General features: G+C 38.4%; 1 pseudogene; it reads left to right on the top strand.

Annotated features, from left to right (window-relative positions):
- The first annotated feature begins 4,684 nt into the window (after positions 1–4,684).
- LOC140878365 (wall-associated receptor kinase 5-like) lies at positions 4,685–21,898 on the top strand (annotated as a pseudogene).
- Positions 21,899–23,320: the final 1,422 nt, after the last annotated feature.

Raw genomic sequence — 23,320 nt, 5'->3', positions numbered from 1 at the left:
ATGGTCGTGTTTTACCCAGTCTTTGAAGAACTCATTTGAGGCCCTCCAGTACTTGAATGAGGAATTGGGTCAGAGCTCTTCTGCGATTGGCACCACTTCTGTGTTGGATTCGCAGCTGATTATAGAGGATGAGTTTGGACAGATAGATGGGGTGGTTTATGTTACTCCACCGTCAGTTGTACATGCTGATGACCAGGGTCCTTCCACCTCTGTCAGATCTACTTTGATTGATGTTGCTACTGATAAGGGAAAGAAGGTGATGATTTCAACAGCTTCTCATGTCCCTGTGACTCACTCTCCTTTCTTATCAGTTCGTACGCGCTCTTATAAGCGTTATAGTTTGCTGACTCAGCAGCGCAGACGGAGTGCTTCTTCTGGACGGCCTCCTTGAGTTGCTGATTGATGGGATGTTTCTTAGGTGGGCGTTCACTGCAGGCTTCTCATTGCTCACCGATGTTTTGATTTGTTTTTCAGGGCTCTTGTAGTCTGTATGTTTTATGTTTTGATGTATGTCTTATGTTTTGATGTACTTTTGTTTCTTTTGGAGAGGTCTTGGTATAGTCCCCCTCTCTTTTTGGTGTTTGTGTGGTTATGCCACCTTTTTTTAAAAAATAAAAAAATAAAAAAATAATGAATGTTAATATTAAAAAGATTGTGTAACAATGGGCCCCATGCTTTCTGATAATGTGGTTGGTGTTATAACACACTAGCATTGCGGATGCTCTAACATGAAACTGATGGCGATTGATTCCTTGGGAGATGAACCCGTGTTATCACCGAACCTAGGACAAAATGTGACACCCGAGAGGAAAGTTGAGGTTGAGAACCCAGGTCAAGGTGTGATGCCTGGGTGGGAAAGAGACGAGAGCCCGGGTGGAAGTAAAAAAAACCCGAGAATTGCATAGCAATGATGAACCAGCATGGCTACCATCCTGAAATTCCGGAAGATCTTTTTCATTCAAAAGTCTTATAAATTCCACAAAACCAGGTTTTAAGAAGATATATATAAAAAATATTCCCGAATTACTCTCTATATCTTTTCTGATTTTCCAGCTTATTTACTTGCCCTTTGCTAACTTTATCATCGAAGCGACTACACTGAAAAATCTTCCGGTGTCTCACTAACAAGCTTTCATTCGACTGTGTGCAGATTTAGATATTCAAAAAAATCATCCAGTAATCACCCGATGATTATTTATCCAAACTCGATTATTATTTGCCCGAGCAATCACCCACCTTGACTACCCGATTGTTCACAGGCCTCGTCAGGAGACATGCATGGGTTCTTCCACTTATTCACTTCTCAAATTGGTACATGTCTGGCCTGGGAACTGAGCTGCTAATATATAATATCTTGAGGATTGAAATTATGAATATATATACCACATCAAAAAAATTTATATGAATATATAATTATAAATGTATTGTTGGATTATTGCTATATAATATATATTTATGAGAACATTATAATTTTCATCATATGTTTGGTTTGATCATGTAAGGACTGATCAAGAGTTTAAACATTGGAAAATTAACTATAAAGAAAAGAAATGAATTTGAGCTCCGTCTTAATTCTATATAATAATAGTTCATACTTTTTTTTAAGAGAAAATGCTATCGAAAAGTATTCACTTCGCACTATAATTTAAAAAGTATTCAAGAAATAAAATTTTAAAATTGAAATAACATAATTTATGTGCATGTACTGTCTGCTCCCAACGACCTAATGTAATATATTAAAACAACATTCAAATCACCAATATATTTATATACTAATAGAGTTTGATTTCGAATCTTATGGATATGGGGAAACCTTTCTCTAAACATGAACAAAAAACAGTTCACTTGAATTCAAGTTGAAATTTTACAATATTGTATTTGTTAGAAATGAGACTTAGACCTAATTCACTTCAAAATTTAGCTCAAGAGGTAAAGGTTGCTCTTGTCTATATTAAGGGCTCCCTAGGTGAGGATTGCTCTTGTCTATATTAAGGCTAAGGGTTGCTCTTGTCTATATTAAGGGCTGTCAGGAACTCTATCTACCGACGTGAGACAATATTGGGCTCCCAGGAACTCTATCCAACGATGTATGACAATATTTCAACACACCTCCTCTTGTCTATATTAAGGGCTGCCAGGAACTCTATCTACCGATGTGAGAAAATATTGGGCTCCCAGGAACTCTATCTACCGATGTGGAACAATATTTCAACACACCTCCAAGAATGAACATCTGGAGAGTGGAGATATTAACGGGTGGTCTAACTATAGGCAGCCCAATTATGGGCAGTCCAACACACACGGAGGGCATGATCTCTGATACCATGTTAGAAATGATACTTAGACATAACTCACCTCAAAAGCTAGCTCAAAAGGTGAGAGTTGTCCTTGTCTATATTAAAGACTCTCAGGAACTCGATTCTACCGATGTGGGACAATATTTCAACAGTCTTCAGTTCACTTGAATTCAAGTCAAAATTTTACAATATTGTCTTTAGCTATTATATTTGAGGAAAAAAAAAAGAAGTTATCACATTAAAATTGAAAAAAAAAACATTTTATCTCATCAAACTATAAACGTATTTTATAATTGTGATAGGTCTATCCCACATAAAAAAATATAAAAGATTTAAAATTAATTTATAATGAGCTACAATAAACTTTTACAACAGCTTAGTTTATCATTTTTATAAAACAATGACGAATACTAATAGTTACTATCCGAGTTGATTGTTTGATCGCGCAAGCCTGAGCTGGTGTCTGCACCAGACATCTCGATATGTTCAGAATGAACGGGGCCTTCTACTTCTCATTTCACGTTTAGAGATATCTATTTATTTTAGACTGTACTGCAGACTGCAGAAGTCAGAACAGTGGATTTTGTTCACATAATTGGAATAATTTATATTTTAGGTCTCTTGGCAGAGGAAAATATTCTGTATTAATTTGTGCACAATTTTCGTCGATAGCCGTAATAATTTTTTCCCATGTAATGTGTTCACGGCATGTGCAAGATGATGTATGATGTATCGGTATCTTTTTGTGTGTGTGTTTAGGCAAATCAATTATTTGAGCATCTCGAATAAATGTCCAATTAAGAAATTAGTAAAAATTATTTTGGACATGAACTATTGATAAAATTTCAAATTAGTATATGAATTATTGTAAATTATTTAACTGATATAAATATTTGGCTCTAATTTTTATAAATTATTTCGTTCTTGAATTTAACTATTTTGAAAAAAAAAATCGATTGTATTTTTTTAAAAAAATTAATATTTATTTGTATGTATAATCGAGTAAGCATAAAACGATCTCGCTACATTTCATGTCACATCACATGTAATTTTATAAACATCATATCTAAGATAAAAACCTTTATTTTTGAGATCTAAGATTAAAAAAAACTTGAGAAACAGAACATGTTTTGTACCGTTTGTTTTTTTTTTTTAAATAGATAATTGTTTTTCGGAGTTTAGTTAATTTTTATATAAATTTATGTGCAATTATATTGAAAATTTTTATGATTATTTAGTGATTATTGTCTTGATAATCATGTGATTTTAAACATATTTGTAATTTATATAAATAATGAATAGGGTTGATCCGTCTTACAAATGAGACCGTCTCACAAGAGTATTACTCTTTTAACAATTGTTTATGAATATGGTAATTTTGGGTTACAAGTTCCCTTATGAATTTATAAAAAAAATAATTATTAAATGGAATTAATTTTTTTAAAATTGACCGATGAGGGGTCTTCAGCTCAGCACATCACATGGCAAATGACGCTATATTACAATGTTATTCATTTCAATCATTTTCCAAAATTTGGCACAAAGTAAATAATCATGAGTCCATGACTCGACTATTTCATAAGAAAGACCTACGAATTTTCTCTAAAACCAAGACAATTCTACGAAACATGAATTCTGTGTATTCTTCTTTATAATAATAAAAAAAATGAAAGTTTTAAATCATTAGAACTTTATTTCAACAACGAATGTCATAATATTTTTATGTGAAAATGAACTAAAGTGAGAAAATATTATTAGAGATGATGATCATTTGGTTGGGTCGAACGCCGGATCAATTTTGCGTTCGATCCATATCAATTTTGTATGTCAAATTATTTGACCTACAACGAGATCCGAGCCATTAATATCCAAGTGGGATAACATCGACCAGCTCCTAATTTATCTCTCTTAAAATTGTCCGTGTACATTATCATTATTTTGTCGTTCACTTGTACAAAAAGCAATAATAAAAGAAAGGAAACGTTCCAATGATATTGAATTTTTTTAAATAAAAAAAAATTCATGGTACCCAACATAACAGGATTCCGTGAGACCAGTCTTCTTCGGCTGCTGCAGCGGACTTGACTCTTTAAGTCTTTGCACAAGAAAAAAATAATTATTTGTTTTTTTTTAATCATGACATTTATGTATTTTATTCTTCAAACATTTGGTTCTTCACCATTTTTATGTTCACAAATATTTTTACTAGAAGATTTTGCATGTCAACGTTGTGAAACAGATTTCCCATCTATCCGATTATCATTTTTTATATCAAAATTATTATATTTTATATATTGATATATATTATATTTATATGTATACTTCACTCATCCCTTCTCCCTCAGAAAATAGTATTGATGATGGTATCCTTTCATTTGCACCAAACTATGTTCTTGTTGAAATTGGCAATAATATCCCTACTGCTATTTCTTGTTCTAAGATCATCGTCAGCACAACAACCAATTTCCTCCATAGCAAAGCCCAATTGCCTCGATCGTTGCGGCAACATAGAAATCTCATATCCATTCGGCATCACCCAAGACTGTTACCAAACTTATAGTTTCTTGGTCACTTGTGACCAAACCTTCGATCCCCCAAAACTTTTCATGCAAAAGTCCAAAATAGAAATATTGAACATATCACTTGATGGCCAGCTCCGTATCTTGCAATACATAGCGCACGACTGTTAAGCTCTAAACGGCACCAATACTAGACGGATTTCCAGCAATGAACCCTGGATAAGCTTGCTGATAAGAAAAAGGGCACATTTCGAGTCTGTGCAAACTCCTTCGAACAATGTTTATTATCCAAATTTCAGAATGAGAATTACAACTACTAGTGAATCCCATCTATATACTTACTGCTTATAACTTATTTTGGAGGCAAATAACAAACTCTAACTGCTAGGATGATGGAATGCGTGATCATTCGTCACATGACGTAATCACTCATCCATTTTGGTTTGTTTTTTTCTCTCGAAGCTTCTGGTGCGTTCTTCTCTGATTCCTTTGTACTGCTTTGGGCTATATATGTCTTCATTATTGGGCTTTTGAATTGCATCTGATTCTATCAGCCCTTTCTTGGCCCAATCTTTTATCTGTAAGCCTGTTAATTCGGGGCCCATGTTAATGGTAATTGGGCTATCATTCCCTTCTTCTTCGAAAGTGACCTTGTCCTCAAGGTGGAGTTGAGTATATACTGAACAGAACTCATGGAAATCTTCCCAAGTAGCATCTTCTGGGTACTTGCCTGACCATTGCACCAATATCTGCTTGATCTTTCTTTGGTTGTGATGAGTACTCGGTTAGCCAGAATCCCGATAGGCACCGTCAGAGGTTGGTTATTGATGCTGTAGGGTGGTAGCTCTTCAAAGGTGCCTGGTGGTTTGCCTTGGAAGGCCTTCAATTGGGAAATATGGAACGTGGGGTGGATTCGACTGGTTTGAGGTAAGGCAAGGGTATAAGCCACTGGCCCTACTCGTGCCATCACTTCAAAGGGTCCAAAGAACCTCTTACAGAGTTTTGAATGTCATCTGTGGGCCATCGTATTTTGTCGATACGGGACCGACTTCACCAACACCAACTCTCCAACTGCAAACGATTTCTCCTTCCGATGTTGGTCTGCCACTTGCTTTGTGCGCTGCTGGGACTGCAGGAGATTGTGCTTAAGTTTGTGCAAGATATCATCTCGGGTTAACAAGAGGTCCTCAGCTGCAGCTAGCCGTGTACTTCCCCGTAATTATGCTGGTATGGTAGGAGGACCGCGGCCATAAACTGCTTGGAAAGGGCTCATGCCAATGGATGAATGAAAACTTGTATTATAATGATATTTCGCCCATCCCAAGAAAGACGCCCAAGATGAGGGATTTTCACTAGTGAAAGCACGCAAATATTGTTCGAGGCAACGATTGAGTACCTCCGTTTGTCCATCCGTCTGGGGGTGGTAAGCGGAACTCATGCATAGTTTTGTTCCCATTAAGGAAAACACTGTCTTCTAGAACTGACTTGTAAATATGGGATCCCGATCAGAGATGATGGATCGAGGGATCCCATGAAGGCGCACCACTGCTGAACAAAAAACACCAGCTACTTGATGCGCAGTGTGGGAGGTAGGCAGGGGACTAAAGTAGGCATACTTTGTAAGACGATCAACTACCACCAGGATGGCAGTGTGGCCCTTGGATTGAGGTAACCCAATGATGAAGTCGAGAGAGATGTCTTCCCAAATCTGTTCTGGAATGGGCAGAGGTTGCAGGATCCCAGACGGTTTCTCCGTGGAATATTTTGTAGTTTGGCAAACATAGCACCTTGCCACATAATCTTTGACATCCGCCTCATGTTTTGCCAAAACAAATTGGTGGATAGGCGCATGAAAGTCTGCTTAACTCTGGTGTGGCCCCCTGTGGGTGAACCATGAAACTCTTGCAGCATAATTTCCTTGAGAGTTGAATCTTGACCCAATAAATATTTGCCGTTATACAAGAGAATGCCAGACACCACCGAATAATGGTCTTGGCGGTCAGAAGAGTATTGGTGTGTGTCATGGAGCTGCACTAGATCAGGCAATGTTTTGTTTTCATGTTGTAGTACATCCATGAATGCAAAGACTGGACTAGAGAGGGCTGCCCACATTGGTCTGTCCAAGATGGCTTCTTCCTGTTCATATAATTGGGATAGAGCATCCGCTGCCGAGTTCTCGCACCCTTGTTTATACTCAATAGAGAATTTAAAGCCGATCAGCTTGCACATAAAATATTGTTGTTCCGACGTCTGGATTGTTTGAGTGAGTAGTTCTCGTAGACTTTTGTGATCGGTGCGAATCACAAAGGGTCTGCCCAACAGATATTGCCGCCACTTTGCCACAGATTCTGTTACTGCCAATAACTCTCTTACATAAGTGGATGCTAATTGCATCTGAGGCCCCAATTTTTTGCTGAAATAAGATACAGGATGATTGTCTTGCATCAATACCCCTCTGATTCCTACTTTTGAAGCGTCTTTTTCAACAATAAAAGTCTTAGAAAAATCGGGTAGTCCGAGGACGAGGACCCTAGTCATGGCTTCTTTAAGCTGATGGAAAGCGTAAGTGGCCTCTGTGGTCCACTGGAATGACTCTTTTTTTAGAAGATCAGTGAGGGGGCTGCAATGGTAGCAAAGTGCTTTATGAAGCGTCGATAATATCCTGTGATACCCAAGAAACCTCGCAACTGTTTTATATTCTTGGGAAGAGGCCAATGAAGAATGGCCTCGAGCTTTTTGGGGTCTGCCATGACCCTGCCTGTAGACACTAAGTGGCCAAGATACTCCACCGTTGGTTGAAAGAAGTGGCATTTGGATAGTTTAGCGAAGAACTTCTTTGCAGATAAAAGCTCAAGAACAACTTGCAAGTGTTGGAAATGTGCCTCTTCATTGGAACTATACACCAAAATATCATCAAAAAAACAATGACAAACTTTCGTAAGTAGGGTCGAAACACCTGGTTCATGGTGGCTTGGAAGGTGGACGGCGCATTGGTGAGCCCAAAGGGCATGACCACAAACTCATAGTGCCCCTCATGCGTGCGGAAAGCGGTCTTATGGATATCCTTTGGATCCATTCTAATCTGATGATATCCAACTCGGAGATCCAGTTTTGAGAATATTTGTGCCCCTCCGAGTTCATCCAATAGTTCGTCGATGGTCGGAATCGAAAATCAATCCTTGATGGTGAGAGCATTTAGTGCTCGATAATCCACACAAAATCGCCACGAACCATCCTTTTTTTAACTAGCAGGACTGGGGAAGAATATGGACGGGTGCTATGCTTGATGAATCCTGCTTCCAGTATCTCATGCACAATTTTCTCAATAGCATCTTTTTGGAAACAAGGATATCGATATGGCCTCACACTGACTAGTGTGGTTTCTGAAAGCAAGTGAATATGATGTGTTAGAACCTAATGGGGGGGGGGGGATTTAGGTTTTATTGGCAACTTTAGCAATTTAAAGCGATTATGCAAGTACGCAAGCGAAAGACTTAAGCAATCAAATAATAAGTGCGGTAAATAAATGCGTAATGTAAATAAAGCAGTAAAAGGGATAAGAGATGTTTATGGAAGTTCGATGATAAATCGTCTACGTCTTCCCTTCTTGTTTAAGTCGATTAACCAAGCATCCACTAGCACTTCGAACGTCTTGGCCTTGATGGCTCCAAGGATAGCCTTACAACTTGACACGATCACCGCGCCGATACAACTCAACACTCTTGGCCTTAAGGGCTCCAAGGATAGCCTCAACACAACACACTTGGCTTCACATTCAAGTGCTTACAACGATAGCACAACACACTTGGCTTCACACTCAAGTGTTTACAACAATAGCACAACCAACTCACAAACTATTTTTACAAACACTCTCAAATATATCACACAAACACTTTGATAGTGAGAAATTGCTTGCAAAGGAGAGAAGAGATGAGTTGGGATGTCTCCAAATGAACTTGGATGGCCTCTATTTATAGTTGGCAAAGATTTGAATCTGATTTGAGTGCTTGGAGCGTGTGTTAAGAAGTCAAGGAGAGACAAAAAAGTGTTCGGCGCCGCTGCCATCTTTTTCCCAGCACTGAGCGGATTTTGTGGAAAAATTATATATTCCAATATAACCGTTGGATTGATCGGAAATTTGAACTGAAGCTTTAAAACATACAGATCTTCATTCTGAACGGTGGAGATTTTATTTGAACGAGTCAAACATTTCCAGTAATTTTCTGAAGTCACTTCATCATGTTTTCAAACCTGTTCTGTGCAACAAATTTGAAAAATTCATATCTCTTAATCCATCCGTTGGATTGATCTGAAATTTGGACAGAAGCTTTATAACATCATAGTACGGAATCTGATTGGTGAAGATTGGATTTGAATTTCTCAAACATTCCCAGTTATTTTCTGAATTCGAATCTTCATGGTTTCATTCCTTGCAGAAGTGGGTACTGTGCAGCATATATGGAAAAATTCATATCTCTCATTCTAGCCGTTGGATTGCTCTCAAATTTGGACAATACTTGTAAAACTTCTTTATCTAGATTATGACTGGTGAGATCCGATTTGGAGTCATAGAAAATTTCCAGTAATTTTCGGAAGTTGCTGCTCCATACTTTGGCTTCTTCTTGTCTTTTCTTCATATCTCTTAACAATATTTCATCCATTCAATGAGCAATACAAGACTTTATAAATACATGTATAGTTTCAAAATAACTTCCAATAATTTATTTTTCAATAAATCTAATCTGTAAAATCTCACTTTAAATGGTTAGTAACAATTAACCGAGTTTTGTAATCATCAAAACATAATATTATGAGACTTGTTAATGCATTAAAAACATTAATCTCATAACACGAGATTTGTATGCGTTTAAGGCGTAACAATCTCCCCCTTTTTGATGATCACAAAACTTGGTTAAATAGGAGAAATAAATGTACAATATTAAATAAATAATTTAAATTTGCACAATATAATTGCATGAATAAAACTCCCCCTAAATTAAACAATTAGTGAATAAGAGTTTGTTTATCAAATAACCGATTTTATTCTTCATGCATTTAATCATACTAACTCTCCCCTTTAGTTAAAGTATTTAACCAAACTAATTCTCCCCCTTTTTGTGATAATCAAAAAGACTGGAAAAGTATGCAAAAACATGAGAATTGAAATATGATTTCTAAAATGCAACACATAAATTTCACATAAATAACAAAATATGAGCGTATAATATTGAATAAATACAATTAATTTGTATTATCCAAAATTAATTTGCTCGAATTTTATATTAAGCTCCCCCTTAATATGTCATTATCTTTAGAATATGTCAACAAGTGATTACAACTCAATCATGCCAAGTTCATCACGCAAACGAATAAAAGTATTTTCATCTAGTGGTTTTGTAAAAATATCGGCAATTTGATTTGTCGTGTCAACATATTGAAGTTCAACTTCATTTTGTTCGATGTGCTCACGAATAAAATGATGACGAATTTCAATATGTTTGGTGCGCGAATGTTGAATCGGATTCTTTGTTAGACATATGGCACTAGTGTTGTCACAGAAAATAGGGATTTTTGAAAAAAAGACGCCATAGTCGAGCAATTGATGCTTCATCCAAAGAATTTGCGCACAACAACTACCAGCAGCCATTTATTCGGCTTCGGTCGTTGACAACGCAACACAATTTTGTTTCTTTGAAAACCAAGAAACTAAACAGTTTCCTATAAAGAAACAAGTTCCACTAGTGCTTTTACGGTCCACCTTATATCCACCAAAGTCGGCATCGCAATAAGCTTTTAAATCAAAGAAAGAATTTTTCGAATACCACAAGCCAAGATTTGGAGTATTTGAAAGATATTTGAAAATGCGTTTTAAGGCGAACAAATGTGATTCCTTTGGACATGATTGAAATCGTGCACACAAGCAAACACTAAACATAATGTCCGGTCTACTAGCAGTAGCATAAAGTAAGGAGCCAATCATACTACGAAAGGAAGATTGATCTACAGTTTTACCATTTTCATCCTTGTCGAGTCTGATTGCTGTGCTCATCGGTGTGGATGATGATTTTGTGTTCTCCATTCCAAACTTCTTTAGAATCTCCTTGATGTATTTGCTTTGGTTCACAAAGAACCCATTCTTGCACTGTTTGATTTGTAATCCGAGGAAATAGTTAAGTTCCCCCATCATACTCATCTCGAAGTGTTCCTGCATCAACTTAGAGAAATCTTGACAAAGATTTTCGTCAGTAGAACCAAAAATTATATCATCAACATAAATTTGCACAATCAAAAGATCATTTTTGACATTCTTGGTAAATAAGGTAATGTCGATATTTCCTCTTGAAAAACCATTTGAAAGCAAGAAAGTAGACAATTTATCATACCAAGCTTGAGGAGCTTGTTTCAAACCATACAAAGCTTTGTTTAGTCTAAACATATGATCAGGCAAAGAAAGATCAACAAAGCCATCAGGTTGCTCAATATAAACCTCTTCTTTCAATTCACCATTAAGAAATGCACTCTTGACATCCATTTGAAATAACTTGAAATTTCTAGAGCAAGCAAAAGCAAGTAGCATGCGAATAGATTCTAGTCTAGCAACAGGCGCATAAGTTTCATCATAATATATGTCTTCTTCTTGACTATATCCTTTAGCAACAAGCCTAGCTTTATTTCTAGTGATAGTGCCATGCTCGTCAAGTTTATTCCTAAACACCCATTTAGTACCAATGATAGATCTATCATGTGGCCTAGGAACAAGAAACCAAACATCATTGCGTTTAAACTCATTCAACTCATCTTGCATCGCAATTATCCATGCATCATCTAACAAAGCATCATCTATGCATTTAGGTTCAACATGCGAAACAAAGGCAAGATGATTACAAATATTATTAAGAGAAGAACGAGTGGCTACTCCCTTCGAAGGACTTCCGATGATAAGATCCATTGGGTGATCTTTGTGAAGCGTCCAATCCTTCGGAAGTGGTGTTTTCTCAACGGAAACATCTATATCATTTAGGCTTGAGGAAGCCGACTCTTCTTCGAGTAATTCTACATCATCAATGTTAGTGCGAACAATAGTAGACATAGATTCATCAAAAATCACGTGCATAGATTCTTCAACAAGTAAAGTATGTTTATTAAAAACTCTAAAAGCCTTACTTGAGGTAGAATATTCGAGAAAGATACCTTTGTTGGATTTGGCATCAAATTTGCCAAGGTTGTCCTTACCATTGTTATGTATGTAGCATTTGGAACCGAAAGCTCGAAAGTAAAAAATGTTAGGCTTTCTCCCTCTCCATAATTCATATGGAGTTTTCTTGAGAATTGGCCTTATTGATACGCGATTGATAATGTAACAGGCAGTGTTCATTGCTTCAGCCCAAAAATATTTTGGTAGAGAAAGCTCACATATCATGGTCCTCGCAATCTCCACAAGTGTCCTATTTTTCCTCTCAACGACCCCGTTTTGTTGAGAAGTCCTAGGACAAGAAAAATTATGACCGATGTCTTTCTCTTCACAAAAGTTTGAAAAACTCTCATTTTGAAATTCAGTTCCGTGGTCACTACGGATCTGCTTTATTGAAAGATTTTTCTCATTCTCAACTCGTTTGACAAAAGTTTTAAAATAATCAAAGACATCATTTTTGTGGGCTAAAAACAATGTCCACGTGTAACATGAAAAATCATCCACAATGACAAATGCATAAAGCTTTCCTCCTAAGCTAGAGTTCCTCGATGGACCACATAGATCTAGGTGAAGAAGTTCAAGGGGCATAAAAGTAGATATAAAATTTTTGCTTTTAAAATATTCACTTGTATGTTTGCCAAGTTGACATGCATCACAAATAGAATCTAATTTTAAATTGAGTTTTGGCATACCAACAACTAAATCAAGTTTAAAAAGTTTTTCTATGGTACTAGGACCAACATGACCTAGTTGTCTATGCCAAAGAATGTTGTCAACAACATTCAAGGATACAAGGCTTTTAATATTTGATAAAGATAAATTGTTTAAAGAAACCTTGTAAACATTTTCACTTCTATACCCTTTGAAATTTATGGATTTGTCAGTCGTGAGTGATATAGTGCAGTGTTGGGGAGTGAATTTGACTTCATAACCTCTATCGCACAATTGACTTATGCTTAGTAGATTATGCTTAAGCCCTTTCACTAGGAGTACATCATCAATCAAGCAAGATTCAGATATACCTATTGAGCCGATTCCTTCAATGATTCCTTTGTTGTTGTCTCCAAAGGTTACAGTTCCCTTCTCCTTTGATTTGACTGATTGAAGTAGCTCTTTGTTCCTCGTCATATGTCTAGAACATCCACTGTCTAGATACCATATGCTAGGGAGAACAATTTTCCTATTTCCCTACAAGAAGAGATTTTGGTACCCTTTAGTTCTTTTGGGTCCACAGTGTTAGAAAAGAAAAATACAAAACAGATTTCCAAGAGTTCAGTCTCTCATAGCGACATCATCGCCACTTTCTAAGAGTGCTCCCAGTAGTAGGTAGGGCTATGCCTCTTTAAAAACCTATTTTCTTGGACAGAGCAGCGTTCATCAGGAAGACCAGTCGCATCAAGGCAATTTAAACTAGTCTATGATGAACTCCCTTAGATCATGATCTCATAATGCCAACTGATGAGTTGTTAAGTACTCTTAGGCCTCCATTTCATATAGCTCTTTTTATCATATTGATATTTTAGAGATCTACACTTATGTCTAGCATGTCCTATTTTACAACAGTAAGAACATGCAAATGGTGATCTCATTTTTGCTTTAGCAATTAGACTAGTAAAATCTATAGATTTCTTTCCATACCCTATTTCACCCTTATCAAAACTACATTTTTGCATATTTAGTAAATTATTCAAGTTATTACTACTTACATTGAATTTATCAAAAGATTTCTCTAAGTGAGCTATGTCATCCTTTAATCTTAGGTTTTCATGCTCCTTAGTTTCTAATTCATGTTTGAGCTTTCTATTTTCTTTTCTAAGAGATTTAGCCATATCAAACATGTTTTTATATGCATGTAGTAGTTCGTCATAGGAAGGTACCTCATCATCGTCGTCGGAGACGATGTCATCACTTTTAGCCATGAGGCAGATGTTGGCTTCCTCCTCGTCATCGTCGCTATCGCTCCAAGTGGCTAGAAGTGCTTTCTTCTTTCCCTTGTCAACTTTCTTCTTGAGAGGACACTCATTTGCATAGTGGCCTTGTTGTTGACAGTTGTAGCAAGTAACTTCCTTATCTGGCTTCTTTTGAAATTTGTTTCCTCGCATGAATCGTTTGAACTTTCTTGCGAAGAGCGCCATATCATCATCATCATCTTCTTCTTTGGATTGGCTAGATAGAGCAATTCCTTTTGCCTTGGTATCTTCTTTCTTTAATTCCTTCCTTTTTGATAATTCCAGCTCATGGGTTTTTAGAGTCCCATGTAGTTGATCAAGATCGTAGGATGCGGTGTCGCCTTTGTTTGACTCGATGATGGCCGTCCTCTTGGCATCCCACTCTTTGGATAAGGCGCGTAGAGCTCTCCTCCACACTTGTTTGGTTGGATATTGTTCCCCGAGTTGGGCTAGCTCATTGATAATTTGAGTAAGCCTTCGGAACATAGTATCTACTACTTCGTTTGATTCCATCTCGAATGTTTCATATTTGAGTTGGAGTAGATCGATCTTCGTCTCTTTGACTTGATTAGTCCCTTCATGGCATATCTCCAACTTGTCCCATATCTCTTTAGCGGATGACCACATTGAGATCCGGTTGTACTCATTCATATCTAAGGAACAATGAAGAATATTCATGGCTTTAGCATTTTGAGAAATTAATCGCATGTCCTCCTTGGAAAAGTCGTCCATTCCCTTGGGAATTTTGACACCCTCAACCTCTTTAGTAGGTATGTAGGAACCTTTCACAGTAACTTTCCAAAGATCATAATCTACGGATTGGATATATAGGGACATTCGGTTTTTTCAATATCCGTAGTTTATGCCATTGAAAAGAGGAGGACGATTTGTTGATTGCCCTTGAGCATAGTCGCTCGCTAGATTTGCCATAGAGCCTTTTTGAAAATATTTTGTAAAAAGGTGGCTTTGATACCACTTGTTAGAATCTAATGGGGGGGATTTAGGTTCTATTGGCAATTTTAGCAATTTAAAGCGATTATGCAAGTACGCAAGCGGAAGACTTAAGCAATCAAATAATAAGTGCGGTAAATAAATGCGTAATGTAAATAAAGCAGTAAAAGGGATAAGAGATGTTTATGGAAGTTCGACGATAAATCGTCTACGTCTCCCCTTCTTGGTTAAGTCGATTAAACAAGGATCCACTAGCACTTCGAACGTCTTGGCCTTGATGGCTCCAAGGATAGCCTTACAACTTGACACGATCACCGCGCCGATACAACTCAACACTCTTGGCCTTAAGGGCTCCAAGGATAGCCTCAACACAACACACTTGGCTTCACACTCAAGTGCTTACAACGATAGCACAACACACTTGGCTTCACACTAAAGTGTTTACAACAATAGCACAACCAACTCACAAACTATTTTTACAAACACTCTCAAATATATCACACAAAAACTTTGATAGTGAGAAATTGCTTGCAAAGGAGAGAAGAGATGAGTTGGGATGTCTCCAAATGAACTTAGATGGCCTCTGTTTATAGTTGACAAAGATTTGAATCTGATTTGAGTGCTTGGAGCGTGTGTTAAGAAGTCAAGAAGAGACAAAAAAGTGTTCGGCGCCACTGCCATCTTTTTCCCAGCACTAAGCGGAGTTTGTGGAAAAATCATATCTTCCAATCTAACTGTTGGATTGATCGAAAATTTGAACTGAAGCTTTAAAACATCCAGATCTTCATTCTGAACGGTGAAGATTTTATTTGAACGAGTCAAACATTTCCAGTAATTTTCTGAATTCACTTCATCATGTTTTCGAACCTGTTCTGTGCAACAAATTTGAAAAATTCATATCTCTTAATCCATCCGTTGGATTGATCTGAAATTTGGAAAGAAGCTTTATAACATCATAGTACTAAATCTGATTGGTGGAGATTGGATTTTGATTTCTCAAACATTCCCAGTTATTTTCTGAAGTCGAATATTCATGGTTTCATTCCTTGCAGAAGTGGGTATTGTGCAGCATATATGGAAAAATTCATATCTCTCATTCTAGCCGTTGGATTGCTCTCAAATTTGGACAGTACTTGTAAAACTTATTTATCTAGATTATGACTGGTGGAGATCCGATTTGGATTCATAGAAAAGTTCCAGTAATTTTCGGAAGTTGCTGCTTCATACTTTGGCTTCTTCTTGTCTTTTTCTTCATATCTCTTAACAATGTTCCATCCATTCAATGAGCAATACAAGACTTTATAAATACATGTATAGCTTCAAAATAACTTCCAATAATTTATTTTTCAATAAATCTAATCTGCAAAATCTCACTTTAAATGGTTAGTAACAATTAACCGAGTTTTGTAATCATCAAAACATAATATTATGAGACTTGTTAATGCATTAAAAACATTAATCTCATAACACGAGATTTATATGCGTTTAAGGCGTAACATGATGGTTAATAGAACGATGAGGTGGTAAGGAGTTGGGCACGTCGAACATGGTGTGATATCGTTCTATCAACGCCCTTCCTTGAGCGGGCAATTGATCTGTGTCTCCCATCAGCTGATTGCCCCCGTTAAATTCCACAGTCATCTCTGTCAATGTACACAGAGTATTGCAGTCACCTCGCTGAAGCCAAGAGCATAATCGGTTGTATGAAACTGGCTCTGGATCTAGTGGCTTGTTGCCCACTAGGCAGATGGTTTCTCCCTTCCATTTAAACTCCATGGTTAGGGCCTCATGGTCATGCAAACATGGCCCTAGTGTGTGGAGCCATTGCATTCCGAGTACAATGTCCAACCCCCATATAGGTAATACATATAATTCAATACAGAATTCATGCCCTTGCAGTGTCAGGGGAACTTGCGGACACATTTTCTCACACCAAAGGTATTGACCATTGCCCATGTACACCCGAAACCTTCGGGCAGTCACACAAGACATCCCCAACTTTGTAACCAACCCTTCTTGGATGAAGTTATGGTGACTGCCAGTATCAAGCAAAATCTCCACACAATTTCATTCAAACCGTGTCGTAAGTCGGAATATGCGTGGGTTAGAAGCAGAGGTTAAAGCATGGAGACTCACCTCGACTTCTCCGTCTCCAAAATTAAAGGGATGAGCATCCGCGTAGCCGCCAAACTCCTTGAGGCAATCGCCCGCCTCATCCCCGAAGAGGATCAGAACTCAGTTCTTGCAACGATGATTTGCGTTAAACTTCTCATCACAATTGAAATAGAGGCCCCTCTCTCGTCTTTCTCGCATCTCGGTCGTTGTTAGTTTTTTTATGGGAATTTTGGTTATTGGTGTGGGAGAAGTAATGTTGGATTGGCTTTCAAAAGGGCTGGAATATCTCCCTGGATCTGACTTAGTATTTACGGCAGATACTCCCAGTGGCCCTCAGCCCATGCCTCCCTTGCGCCCCCCCCCCCCCTCCCTCGTAAATCATCATTTCGATCTTCATACAACTAAGCATTGGTCATGGCTTCATTGAGGCTTCCAGGTGGAGTGATGAGAAGCTCTCTGCGAATTTCTGGGTGTAACCCCCAAATGAAGAAGTTCAAGAACATGGATTCGGTGACTCCCTCGATCCTATTCATGAGAGCTTCGAGCTCGGTGCGGTATTGAGCCACACTACTTGTCTGCATCATTTTTGCAATATTTCCCAATGGGTCTTCATACACTGAAGATCCAAAACGCCTCCTGATCTCCTTCGCAAAGTGCTCCCAAGTGAGCAGAGCACCATTCCGATCCATCCATTTGTACCAAGAGTCGGCCTCGCCGTCCATGTGAAATGCCACCACCTGCAGATGGACCGCTGGAGGTGTGGAATGTAGAGCAAAATATTTCTCTATTTTATAGAGCCAATCATGCACCCCCTCTCCATTGAATCGAGGCAGATCAAACTTCATTCCCTTCAAATGGTTGTTGAGTCCCTCCCCAAGGCCACATCCTTTTTTACTGCTCTCCCCCTTAGATTTGGGTGAATTCCCAGAAATTTCTTGATCTATAGATAAGTCTTGCACCTTCTGGTTCAGCTGGCCAAACCGCTGGTCCATCGAAACCATATATTGCTCCAGCATCTTGGTGTAGTTCATCATCTGGGACTCTGAATGACTTTTGAAATTAGCTTCCAGTTGCCGCATGGCTTTGGCTACGTCTTTGTTCCTCATGTTTTCTCAACGAGAGCACCAATTGATAAGAAAAAGGGCACACTTCGAGTCTGTGCAAACTCCTTCGAACAATGCTTATTATCCAAATTTCAGAATGAGAATTACAACTACTGGTGAATCCCATCTATATACTTACTGCTTATAATTTATTTTGGAGGCAAATAAAAAACTCTAACTGCTAGGATAATGGAATGCGTGATCATTCGTCACATGACGTAATCGCTCATCCATTTTGGTTTGTTTCTTTCTCTCGAAGCTTCTGGTGCGTTCTTCTCTGATTCCTTTGAACTGCTTTGGTCTATGTCTTCATTATTGGGTTTTTGAATTGCATCTGATTCTATCAGCCCTTTCTTGGCCCAATCTTTTATCAGTAAGTCTGTTAATTTGGGGCCCATGTTAATGGTAATTGGGCTATCACTTGCCCACATACATAACTGTGAATAATACTCACAACAAGTTCACTATTGTGGGATGCGATACCAATGGTTGTCTCCGGGAAGCGGCTGAACCGGAATTATAAAACCGGGTGTAATGCAATCTGTTATGCTGAGGATGATCTGGAACAATGGTCTTGCTCGGGCGTAGGTTGTTGCCAAACTACTATTCCTAAGCAAGTTCAGAGAGTGGAGCTGACTTTGGGGAGCTATGATAATTATACTCTGGTTAAAGATTTCAATAATTGCAGCCATGCTTTTGTTGTCGAGGAAACCTCGTTTAGCTTTTCGCCGGAAAATCTTACAAACTTGAACAGTGTGGAGAAGCTTCCAATGGTGGCCGATTGGGCTATTGGGAACGAGACATGCCAAGCAGCAATGGCAAATTCGTCGGGTTATGCGTTGAGAGCAACCAGTCTGAGTGCTACGAGCCAGTTAATGGTTATGGATATCGGTGTTCTTGCAAAAGTGGTTATCGAGGAAATCCGTATCTCATTGATGGCTGCCAAGGTAATATTCATAGGATTAATGAATACCATATATTGAATTGAAGCCTTATGTTTCAGGACTTTCTTTTTCTTGTTTTGCAGATATCAATGAATGTAACGATCCAAATCTTAACATATGCGAAAAGGAGGAGTTTTGTAAAAACATGGATGGAAATTTCACTTGCGTCTGCCCGAAAGGGTATCATGGCGATGAGAAAAATGAGGGAAAAGGTTGCACTCGTGGTGAATCAGCCATTTATAGATTTGTTGCAGGTTAGATCAATGATTGATACTGATCCATTAATTGATTTTGAAGTTCATTTATTGAGTAAGAAGAGTATTAATCAAAGGATCTTGTAATGTTTCTGTTTTTCATCTCGATAATTGGAAGCAGGGATCGCTTTAGGAGTAGTTATCCTGCTATTGTCTGCTTGCTTGTTGTACTTGGAATTCAAAAGAAGAAATTTAATCAAGATGAAGCAAAAGTATTTTGTTCAAAATTGTGACGCCCGGGGCTGAAGAGGCAGGGAGTGATCGCCGGTTTCAAGAGGTTGCACGGACAATGAGCGGCTTCTGGTAGGCTTCTAGGCGGAGGAAGACATGAATGAACCGATCTCGTGCCGAAATGAGAGGGGATTCTGAGACTGTGTAGGTATGGGACTACATAGTTGAGGAGGACTTAAAAGATTTCATATGTACTGCTCATATCAAGAAGGTGCATCTTCTTTTCGGAAGCTCATCACATAAGAACTCCAAAGTTAAGCGTGCTTGACTTGGGGCAATTATAGGATGGGTAACCCCCTGGAAAGTTTTCCAGGGTGCGTGTGAGTGAGGACATAAGCACGCTGAAAAGACCCGTCTTGATACAGTGGGGCATTACAAATGGTATCAGAGCCGATCTCTCTTAGTACGGTATGGTTCGGGGATGAACCAAGCGGAAGCTGGTGGGCATGTGACGCCCGGGGCTGAAGATGCAGGGAGTGATCGCCGGTGCCAAGAGGTTGCACGGAAAATGAGCGGCTCCTGGTAGGCTTCTAGGCGGAGGGAGACATGAATGAACCGATCTCGTGCCGGAATGAGAGGGGATTCTGAGACTGTGTAGGTATGGGACTACATAGTTGAGGAGGGCTTAAAAAATTTCATATGTACTGCTCATATCAAGAAGGTGCATCTTCTTTTCGGAAGCTCATCACATAAGAACTCCAAAGTTAAGCGTGTTTGGCTTGGGGCAATTATAGGATGGGTGACCCCCTGGGAAGTTTTCCAGTGTGCGTGTGAGTGAGGACATAAGCACGCTGAAAAGACCCGTCTTGATACAGTGGGGCATTACAAATGGTATCAGAGCCGACCTTTTTTAGTACGGTATGGTTCGGGGACGAACCAAGCGGAAGCTGGTGGGCATGTGACGCCCGGGGCTGAAGAGGCAGGGAGTGATCGCCGGTGCCAAAAGGTTGCACGGAAAATGAGCGGCTCCTGGTAGGCTTCTAGGTGGAGGGAGACATGAATGAACCGATCTCGTGCCGGAATGAGAGGGGATTCTGAGACTGTGTAGGTATGGGACTACATAGTTGAGGAGGGCTTAAAAGATTTCATATGTACTGCTCATATCAAGAAGGTGCATCTTCTTTTCGGAAGCTCATCACATAAGAACTCCAAAGTTAAGCGTTCTTGACTTGGGGAAATTATAGGATGGGTGACCCCCTGGAAAGTTTTCCAGTGTGCGTATGAGTGAGGACATAAGCACGCTGAAAAGACCCGTCTTGATACAGTGGGGCATTACAAAAATGGTGGCCATTTATTGCTAGAAAAGCTTTCAGAAAGAGAAAGATCAACAGAAAATGTGGCCAAACTTTACAATTCCTTCGAGCTCCAAAAGGCAACTAACAATTTCCACGACAGTATGATCATTGGCCAAGGAGGCTTCGGCACTGTGTACAAAGGTTTCTTACCAGATAACAGAATAGTAGCAATCAAGAAATCCAAACAAGTTGACCCAAACCAAGTCGAGCAATTCGTCAACAAGGTGATTGTTCTTTCTCAAATCAACCACATAAACGTTGTCAGGCTCCTTGGTTGTTGCTTAGACACAGAGCCCCTCTTCTGGTCTATGAATTCATCAGCAACGTCACTCTCTCCGAACACGTGCATGATCAGGCAAAGGCACGTTTTCTTGACTGGGACATGCGGTTAAGAATAGCCACAGAAACAGCAGGAGTGCTGTCATATTTGCACTCCGCAACATCACCTCCAATAGTTCATAGAGATATCAAGCCAGCAAATATACTTTTGGATGACAATTTTACAACAAAAGTGGCTGATTTTGGAACTTCAAGATTGGTTCCTGTGGATCAAACTCAGTTATCAACAATGGTGCAAGGAACTTTTGGGTGCCTTGATCCCGAATACATGCAAACAAACCAACTGACGGCGAAAAGTGATGTTTATAGCTTTGGAGTAGTTCTGGTAGAGCTACTCACAAGCAGGAAGGCTTTAAGCTATGATAAGCCAGAGTTGGAGAAGAATTTAGCCAACTTTTTCCTCTACAAGCTAAAACAATTAAGTTTATTTGAAATATTTGACGGTAACATATTGTCTAAGGTAAATAGTTTGCAACTAACAGAAGTTGCTAGGCTTGCAAATGGGTGCTTACATGTAAAAGGAGACGATAGGCCGAGTATGAAAGAAGTAGCCACGGAACTCGAGGGGCTTAGAACAGGAGTACATGTACACTCGTGGGCTCAAACCAAACATAATGGAGAAGAGATGGAATCCTTTCTTGGTGACGGATTCAATCCCTTTTATCAATGGTAATGTTACAGATAGCAGCACGAGTAATACATACGATAGCCTTAGAAATCAAATGACATCGTCGATGCAAACCGGTGGGAGATGAGATGTTACTATAATAGCATTAATATTGTGAATTGTTTTGTGATTTTTCATTTATTTGTTTCCAAGGGGAAACATACTAGGGACTTAATTAATTTGGTCCTGGTTTCCTGCTGATTGTTATATGTGTGATATATGTGATATTAATAAGCCTTTGATTTGTTGCTATTATAAGTAGAGTTCTTTATAGTTTTGGTTGTGTGTGTTTAGACATCTGTTTGACACTTTACATAAGTTGCTTTCTTCTAGTTTTTTCAATAAAATAACGTTTGTGTATAAAAGGAAGAAATGAATCCTGCTATGAATTAAGCTACTCTTCAGGGGAGTCCGACGGCCGTTTCCTTTGTTTCTAAACAAACATACACACATCTTCTATAGAAAGTTTGAATGATTTAGACCAATATGTAACTGGAAAATTAGAGTGACTGTAATCGATATCGTTTTTACGACTTATTTTGGGCATAAGTTTAAACTCGACACAATGTCGTTCTTAATTATCCAATTAATTGAATTTATGGTTCATTGTCATTCTTAATTATCTAAAATGAATTTGTGATTAGTCCATGTAGTTGTCAATTCAATCATGAATCTTCATTTTTTTCCCCAAAGAATAAAATCATTTTTTTAAACAAAAAACACTATTGTCAAAATAAAATTTAAATCAATTTCAAAAAAAACTAAAACCCACCCCAAAGAATTTAACACAGATTAATGGGTGGACAGTTTATTTCGCAGAGTGGGCCAATTTTACAAGGATAGTTTGTCCAAATAAACGAGATATTAACTCGAGATCTAATGGGCCTTGAGTCTCATCTTACTAGGCCCAGTGATTAATAGTCTGTTGAAGAATTTTAATTTTTTTGTGACGTGGGAACCCGCAGCCGCTATTTTCGGTGCACACTGGGTAAACCCCCGAACTAACGCAATAGCCTGCAAACTGTCGGCAAATGTGCACATGTTGTTTGAAAATTCTAACTTGGCAGGTGCAATAAATGTGGAAAATTCATTCTTGAATTTGCTGCTTGTGTTCAAATTTCATGTTCAGACGAGGGATCAGCTCTATAAATAGAGCTCTTCCCTCAGCATTTCAGAATCATCCCAGCCTCAAGCATTCTTCTGTTTTTGAGTGCATTTCATCTCCTATATTTCTATATATATTTGTGAGATAGGTTTTCTCCTGTATAAGAGAGTGAGTGTCTCTTTGGAAACACAAAGAGAGGTTGTAATTCTTCAAATATTATAGTAGAATCTTTTGGTCTTGCCCGTGGTTTTTACCCTAATAATTTTTGGGGGTTTTCCACGTAAATTTTGGTGTCTATTTTATTCTTCAATTTTCATAGTTTCTATCTAGTAATGCCGTACATGGAACCAACAAGTGGT

Source organism: Henckelia pumila, chromosome 2 (genome assembly GCF_033568475.1).
Source record: "Henckelia pumila isolate YLH828 chromosome 2, ASM3356847v2, whole genome shotgun sequence".
Taxonomy (NCBI): domain Eukaryota; kingdom Viridiplantae; phylum Streptophyta; class Magnoliopsida; order Lamiales; family Gesneriaceae; genus Henckelia; species Henckelia pumila.
This window is presented reverse-complemented; position numbering and strand designations above follow the sequence as displayed.